Genomic DNA, 8,746 nt, shown 5'->3' on the forward strand with positions numbered 1-8,746 from the left:
CATTCCCTTCACCTGAACGTTATCACTGTCTTCTGTCCTTCAAACCCTGTGTCAAATGCCACTTTCTCCAGGAAGCCTTCTTTGATCCCTCCAACTCCCCCATGACCTTCCCTTCATCTGAACTCTCTTGAGGTCCTCCCCCATCAAAACTTCTGTTTCTCCTATCCCATTCCACTTTGTAGCCCTACTTCCAGTCAACTAGGCAAATTAATGAACCATTCATTCCTCCTTGCACTTTACTAAGTGCACAAACCTCCTTGCCAAACCTTCTGGAGATGATATCTCAATGTAAAGTAATGGAGTCCATCCATCCATCCATCCATCCATCCATCCATCCATCCATCCATCCCTCCAACATTTGTTGAGTACCTCCTCTGAACACAAATGATGTAATAATTTCAGGCAGAAAAATGCCTGAGTTTAACTAAGATGAAGACCAGGAGTTACACCAGAAGGGCAGTCCTGATTCCACCTAAAATAGAAGAAATCACTAGGGGTGTCCAAGTGCAGGCTGAACAGGGCTGTTGACATCACCATGGCCTCCACCTCTCTCCAGGCTCTACCACAGAGTCTGAGACCTCTGCTTGAGAAGGAGCCTCATGATTTTCCCTCACTCAGTGTTAATAGGGCTCTTGCTCTGTGCTCCCTCCTCTTTTAGAAGGAAGGTGGTCTAAAAGGTTCAGGTTTTCTACCTCAAGTCTAATAGGTTCAGGTTTTCTACCTCCAGCCTCCTCTCCCTGCCACTTACTGGCTGTAACAGTCTGGGCACCAGGGGGCAACATTGAGCTTCATATGGCCCAGACATTACTGCACCTTAGGCTTTCAGATTGTCACCAGGACTTGCCCAGTCAGATCCTTGTCCAAACTCCATTGCGCAGATGGGGAAACTAGAGAGTGGGGAGATGGACCTAGGAGGACACAGGCATAAGCCGGGTGCTTTGACTTCTTAGGCGATGGAGAGCGGAATTCTATTTTTGGCTGAAATTGGGGATGGGGAGGAAGCAGCAACCAGCCCAAAGCACTAAGTCTGGCCCATCTTCAGGCCAGACTTCTCTCTTGACTGGGTTTTCTCTGGTTTCTCTTCAGCTGATCTTTGGGGTCAACAGCAGCCTTCCTCCCCAACCCCAGCTGCAGCTCATGCACTGACTTCTAATGTCTCACTACCTCACAGCACCATCTTCAGCTGAAATTAGTCCCTGGTCTGTGTGACGGTGGGCAGGTCACTGGCTTCATCAGAGTCCCTTGCCATAGGGGCCTCACTGAGGCCTGTGTGTGGGTGCCCATAGGCCCTTCAGGGACATGACATCACCTCCTTCTCCCCTTCCTACTCCTAGTGCTTCCACAATGGAAGGCTTGATCTGGGCCTGCAAACATCCAGGCTCTGCCTTCCTCTGCAGCCTTGGGCAAGTCTCCCAGATTCTCTAAGCCTGTTTCTTCTGTAAAGTGGAAATAATAATATCTGCCACAACCTCAGGATGATAGATTTACAGAAGGTGAAGGCCAAGTGGGAGAAGACCTGGGACCCCAATCCAGCCTGGGCTTTGCTGTGGCACGAGAGGGGTATGCTTGTGTCCATCATTCACTGAGAAGAGCCAGCTCCCTCTGGGGAAGCCTGAGAGCAATAGAGTAGGTCATTCCAGGGGAGGAATTCAGCTCATAAGCGGGAAAACTCAAAGGGCTGGGCTGTTCTAAGGCTGGGACTGAGGTCCCAGACTACGACTCTTGGGAAGAGGGCGTCTTGAGTTCTGGTCTTGTTTCTGAGCTGTGCGATGCCGGTAAGACCTATCGCCTTTCCGGGCCTCAGTTTCCCCTTTGGCTGCAGGGGGAAAGGGTGTCTGCGTGTCTCGCCTCCTCCACCCCCCATTCATTTAGAAGGCTCTGCCAGTCCACCTAGCCTGGCGTAGCACCCCGCCGGCACAGGGACTGTCCCGGACTCTCCACCCCACCCACCACACTCCCATTGCCTCACCCCGCCGGGTCTCCGGTGCGCCGGAGAGACCGACCCCGGCGGGGGCGCCCCCTCCCCAGCGGTGCGCCGACGTACAGACAGTCCCGCCCGGAGCCCGCCCGGAGTCCGACTCCTTTCCTGGCCGCCCGGCCGCGGGCTCGGCGCAAGGGCCGCCCCGCCCGCCGCGCCTCCCTGGGCGCCCGCATTAAAGCGCATATGCAAGCCATGAATTATCAACTGAAAGGAGTCAATTACCGGCTCTAAAAACGAGTGTCTGCGCCCGGAGCGCCCCGGGCCATCCGCCTATTTACGGAGCGATTTCTCCCGCCCGGCCTCTGGAGGGAGAGACAGGGAGAGACCGAGCCTGAGACCTGGAGGGAGAGCGACGGAGAGAGAGACGAGGGGAGACAGCCAGAGACTCGCAGAGACACACATAGAGAGAAACTGGGACGGAAAGGGGAGAGAGAAAGAGAGATTAGGGCAACGGCAACGCGCACAGAATCAGACCAGGCCAAGGGAGCAGCTTGGGTCCCTTCTCTCCCCAGAGCAGCTGGTAGAGGTGAGCCTCCCCCCATCCTGCCCCGCAGGACTTCAAAGGCCCTGTTTTCCCTCCCCAAGTATGGGTGTAGGGACCCTAGCCCTCCAGGGCTGAGGGGGGCTGGACTCCTGGCTGGAGCACTAGGGGATAAATCTGGGCCCAGGTAGTTAATAGGATGGGGAACATAGTTTGCAGAGAGGCCTGTCCTGGCAGGAAACTGGGGAGCAGGCTGCAGGGTTCTCCAATGTGAACTGAGATGAACAACGTGGGGGTGAGAAGAGGGAGAAGGGGTGAGGAACAGGGACAGTGAGGATAGAGCCTGATGTGTGATGTCTCTCCCAGCAATGAGAGACAAGTGGCGAAACTAACCCCAGTGGACTCAGGAAGTCCTGTCTGCCCCCAGGCTCTCACCCAAGCTGTTCCCTTCTCTGGAAATGCTTTTCCTGCTGTTTCCTACTCATCCTTTGACTCTGGGCCTCCCCAGTGGCTGTGCCTGTCTTAGCCTCACCACACAGCCCATTCTATTCCATGATCCAGGCCTGACTTCTTCATCAGACAGTACCACAAGGGCAGGCCCTGGCCCGCCCAGGTCAGTATTGGTCAGTATCCAGAGGGAGCTGCTTAAATATTTGTTGAATGTAGGGATGAAGAAGTGAGCTGGGCTAGAGAGGACCTTTGCCTGGACTGAGGCTGTGACCAAGGCCCAGAGTTGGGAGGGAAAGGCCTAGTGTAAAGCACTCTGTGTAAATCACATAGAAGGCATCAAGCCACCTCGGTGCTGGGGTGAGGTCATAGAAACAAGGTCAGGCCCCTGCTGTGCAGCGGGGCAGGGAGGAGGCGAAAAGTTGGGCAGGGAAGGTAGGGATGGGTGGGGGGAGCTAAGGCATAGCTCACCAGCACTAGCAAGTTGCTCTCAGAACCCCTAGGGCTTTGTCCTTAGTGTTTCGGGAACCCTGGAATCCTAGGCCTCTTCTGTCATCCTAGGCCTCTACTGTCATCCTAGGCCTCTTCTGGAGGAGATGGGGACAGGGAATCCCAGGAACGCTGAGGAAGGAGCCAGTCTAAACTGGTACAGATGGAAAAGTCTGGGCTTGGGAATCAAACAGAGCCTTTCTCTTCTAGCTGTGTGACCTCAGGCAAGCCTCTCAACTTCTGAACCTCAGGTTCCTTATCTATAAAATGGGGAGAATGCTATCGACTACTATCTCTTTTATATGAATGGTCTCACATCTACATAGCACTTTCCCCAAGTGGGAAAGATCTTGCTGAAGGTAAGAAGAATAGCTGCTATTTATTGAGGCTTACAAGGTGCTAAGCACTATGATTAGTGGATTATCTCTCTCTTCCTCCCAACAGCTTTCTGAGGTTGTAAAGTCACTTTGCAGACCAGGAAACCCAAAGAGGGGCAGGGATTGGGAATTGGCAGTGTCAAGTTTTGAAGCCATGTCAGACTCCAGAGCCCTGCACCACAGGGCCTCCCAGACTTGGCCCGTGTACCCTCTGCCCTGTTCTCTCAGCCCTTCCAGTCTGACTGGCTCAAATCTACTAAGGGGGTGGCCACACAGTGGGCAGTACAGCTCAGGTCTCACAGAGGCAGCCCCTGGGGTCTTGTTCCCATCATGGTGTGGGCTGGGGGTCCTGCCTGACAAGTCTGCAGCCCCGCCATGCCATTAGTGGGCAGCCAGAGGGGGTGTCTGCAAACGCCAATGCTGGGGTTCCTGCGGCCACTGGCCTATTAGTGGCTGGTGGCTTCGTAGTGATTTATTGGGGTTTCTTCATTTCCCCTTGGTCTGCTATAAACATATTTATACCACCAGAGTGACCGATAAATTTCCCTTATGAATCCCGTTATCTCCCCCATTAACCATCCGTCACCTTTTATGCGGCCACGATGGGCTGGGCCAGGGCACAGGGGCTGGGTGGGAGGCCCACTGCCCGCAGCTCGTGGATCCAGTGAACTCTTCACCTCCCCCACTGCTCCCCAGACAGAGCAGCCACTGCTGCCTTGGCGGAGCTGCCTCTAGGATGAGGACATGAGCCTTGGAACAGACAGGACCAGGTGGGCCCTTTGAAATGTGGCTTCCTCCTGGTCTCAGAATGGGGAAGTACCTCTTGTGGCTAACCTGAGTCTCTCCCACTGTAGTTCTGGCTTTGTCTCTTCTAAGTGAACAGGAGTCTTCTAAAGCTGCTGCCACTGCTCTTCCTCCTCTTCCCACCCTCAGCTCTCACCCTCATCTGCCTAAGTACAGCAGAAAGCTAAGACACAGTGAGATGTAGTACCAGGGGGTCAGATGCAGCTGGCATTTGCCAAGTACCTCTGTGCCAGGCACTTTAATATGTGATTTCGTGTGATTCTCACCAACTCCTAGGGCCAGACATTTATAGCTGCATTTGCCAGATGAGGAGATAAGGCTCAGAGACATTAAATGAAGAGCCAAGGTCACCCAGCCAAGGGGCAAAGCTGTAATTTGAGGCTTTTCTGGCCCTAAAGCGTGTGCGTTCAACCACTGTATTCTACCACCTCTTCAGATGTTCTGGGCTAGGAGGGATTGATCAAAGAAAGTTTTCCCAGCAAAGAGGGCTACAGAGTAGGGGAAGAGGGAGAAGCGAGATGAGGGGATGGGGCTTCAGTGGACGGTGGGCCAGAAGAAGGGGGACAGGGTTATGGAGTGAGGAAACTTTTTCCCAGTTGGGGAAACTTGGATACCTGTTCAGAGTCAGGGCCCAAGATGCTGGGGGTGGGAGCAAGGTCTCTCAGAGGCCTAAGGCACCTGTTCTGCCCACATCTAGCAGGACCAGGGGCCTGGTACATCATCTGGGCTAGCAAACCAGGGCCTGGCTCAGATTTTGCCAGCTATGTGATTGGGAGGCCCTGCCCTTCTCTAGGTCTCATCTTCTGCTTGCACCTGGGCATGGAGGGTTCTGCCCTTTGAATACCTGATATATCAGCTTTTTTGGGAGATGGCTATGTGTATGTGAGATCCTGGGAGTCTTGTTTCCTCTCCCTTCACCTGCAAAGTCAGCCAGAACAGTGAGCGCTCCTGTGGAGTTAAGATGACCCACACTGTACAATGGAGAAGGATCTCCAGACTTGGGTAGACCAAAGACCCCCCTGAGCCTTGGCGTTGCTTCTGTGGCCCAAGGAGGATGGGCATAGGTGGGTGTTACTATTCCCATTTCACAGTTGAGGAAACTTAGGCCTGGAGAGGGAAGGAATCTGAGCAAAGAACTGAGCCCTGGGTTAAGGTATGACTGGGAGGGGACTCAGCTTCATTAGAGCCAAGAGGTAGCAGAGTGGGGCTGAGGAGGTGAGTGGAGTGTATTCTGCTGGGTCTGGGGTGGCTCCAGGTCAAGGCGGGGTGCTCAGCTCTCTGAAGGATGTCTAATTTCTTCTGTCTCCAGAAACACCACCTGGGTGGTCTAGGGGTGGCTAGAGAAGAGGGTATTATGGGCTTAACACCCTAAGGAAACAGATTTTCTTCCAACTTCAGGGGGATGTGGGCAGGCTATTCTGGCTCTTCCCTTCCCTCCCATGGTCCAAAGGGAGGAGTTTTGGGGCGTGATTACAAGATCTAGTCCATCTACTTCCTGGCTCCCCACACTTCAACACCTGTGGGAAATAGCCATGCTGGGAAGAAGGAAACCTGCTGTGCCGCCTGGACCATGTTCTAGCCCTTTCTGAGCCTCATACCTTAGAAAATCTCCAGTTTAGACTCCAGACTACATGTCACCATATGCTATGGGGACACCACTCCCCTCAGACAAGAGCTCCTGAAGGTGAGGACCAGGGCAGAGACAAGCAAGCAGCACAGCCAGACAGACACTGCTCATCTTTCTCACAGCAGTTCATAGCCTTACTCTGTCTCCCGGTCTTACTTGCATTTCTTCTCCTTCGGTTTGCCCTCTCTGTCCTACCAACCATCTGTCTGTCTTTCCCTATCTGGGCTGGCAACCCCTCCCCCATGTCCTCTCCTCTGTGCAAGGTTGGAGGGAGGGGTAGAGCCGGAAATGTGTGTATGAGAGAGTGCGCAAGAACTCCCTCCCTCCCTCCCTCCCTTTCTGCCCCCTCCTGCTCTCTCCTTCTCACACTCACACACACACTCTCTCTCTTAGTCATTTTCAATGTCATAAATTTCCACGTCTCTCTCCTCTACTCGGCTATTACCTGCGCCTCCGTCACCAGCCGTGCTCTCGTTCCCAGATGGGCTAGGCCATCTCCGCTCTACAAATGACTCAGGGAGAGAGAGGCAGGGAAGGAGGGAGAAAAGGAGCATAAAGAGACAAGAGAGACTGAGAGAGAAGGCCAGTGCAGAAGACAGACTGACTCAGAGAGGGAGACAGAAACAGCACCAGACAGGCCTCAGCCCTTTCTTCCAGCCTCCTCCACATACAAGTCACTGCCAGCAGGGAGCCTGACTGCTGGGGCTCCAAGCACCAGGGCAGGAATGGCTGGTGCTGAGTCTGGGGGTGGCGTCAGGTCACCCAGCACTCCCCCACCCTCTTGGGACTTGCTGCTAATCCTTCCCCACTTGTGTTTCCTGAGAGTTTCTCCATGTGCAAGTGCTGTGCTCGTGGTGAACCAGACACTGCTATTCCTCTCTCCTGAGGCTAAGACTCAGGGACAGACAAGGAAGTGAACCCCTTGCCTTGTACTGTGCTAGGACCCTGTGGGGACACTTGCAGGTGGGGGGCTGGGTGAGGTTTTAGAGTTCCTGGGATGGAGAGTGGGCTGCCCTGGGAGCTGTGCCTCTGGGTCCAGCACAGAGCGCTGTCCTAGACCAGGGCTTCTCACCACCAGTGTGAAGCTCCCTCCTCAGCTCCTATCTTCATGGGAGCTCTTAGCTTTCTCAGGACTGGTTCCTCAGATGACAGAGGAAGACTCAGGTGGTCTTGGAGAGAGAACATTTCCAGGACACCCTATGCGACTGAGAGCAAGGCAGAGGGAGAATCCAGAGGTGGAGTGGCAGGACTGGGGACAGTGGGGACAGGGAACCCAAGGCCCCCAAGGTGCTGCCACGAGGGACTCAGTGAAGTACCAGCTAGTGCTACTGTTGCTGGTGCTAATGATGGTGTGTGTGGGATCTGCTGGTGGTGCTGGAAGGACGCGGACCCCGGGCCTGGTGCTAATACCAGAACCTCCTGAAAGATTTCTTTCTTGTACCTCAACACCTCCAATTTCTTTTAAAAATGTACATATGATCTGGCGGCTGGATGTCTCAGCTGGTTAGAGCGGGAGCTCTTAACAACAGGGTCTCCGGTTCGATTCCCACATGGGCCCACATGGGCCTGTGAGCTGTGCCCTCTACAGCTAAAATTGTGAACAATGGCTCTCCCTGGAGCTGGGCTGCCCTGGAGCTGGGCTGCCCTGGGCTGCCGTGAGCTGCCAGAGGTCGGCAGGAGCTGTGGTGGGCCACCATATGCTGCCATGAAGGGGCGGTGGCCAGTGTGAGTGGCTGGCAGCCATCGTGAGTGGCGGGCAGCCGGCAAGAGCTGCTGTGAGCAGCCGGTGACTGACTGCCTCAGCCGGGGAGAGTGCAAGGCTCATAATACCACCATTATGAGTCAGGGAGCTGTGTCCTACACAATTAGACTGGGAAACAATGGCTTGAACCAAAGTGGGTGGGGGGAGGCAGAAGAAGGGGGGAAAAAAGAAAATTTAAAAAAAAAGTAAAAGTTAAAAAAAAATTTTTTTTAAATGTAGATATGATCATGTCACTCTCTTGGTTCAACCTTGCAATGGCTCCACACCCCGCTGAAAACAAAACCTGAACTCTTCACACTGGCTTAGGAGGCCCAGGCATTCTGTCCCACCCCTCCCTCCGGCCTCTTCTCTGACTTTACTCTCCTGATAAGATCTCAAATATGCCCAGGGCCTTTGCACTCACTGTTCTCCTCTTTCCACAGGGCTGGTACCTCATCTCTCAGCTCAAATGTCACCTGCATGGAGGAGCCAACCCTGACCACCCTATCTAATGATGGGTCGCCCATTTAACTCTATCATGGCCTTCTGAATATTTATTTTGTGACACTTTTTACACTCTGTTATTATTGGTTTATTTACTTGTGTAGTGTACTTGTTTAGTGTCTGTCTCCTTTGATGGATTGTACCTTCCCTGAAGTCAGGAACCATATTTGTCCTGTTCATCAAAGACAGTATCTGCTACATCATGAGCCCTGAAGAACTCTTTGTTGAATGAATGAAGATGTTAGTGTAGGGGCATCATTCTGACCTTGATTTGGATTGGGACTGATGTGGGATG

The sequence above is a fragment of the Rhinolophus sinicus genome, chromosome 14, assembly GCF_057876585.1.
Source record: "Rhinolophus sinicus isolate RSI-liver-muscle chromosome 14, RSI-T2T, whole genome shotgun sequence".
Classification (NCBI taxonomy): Eukaryota; Metazoa; Chordata; class Mammalia; order Chiroptera; family Rhinolophidae; genus Rhinolophus; species Rhinolophus sinicus.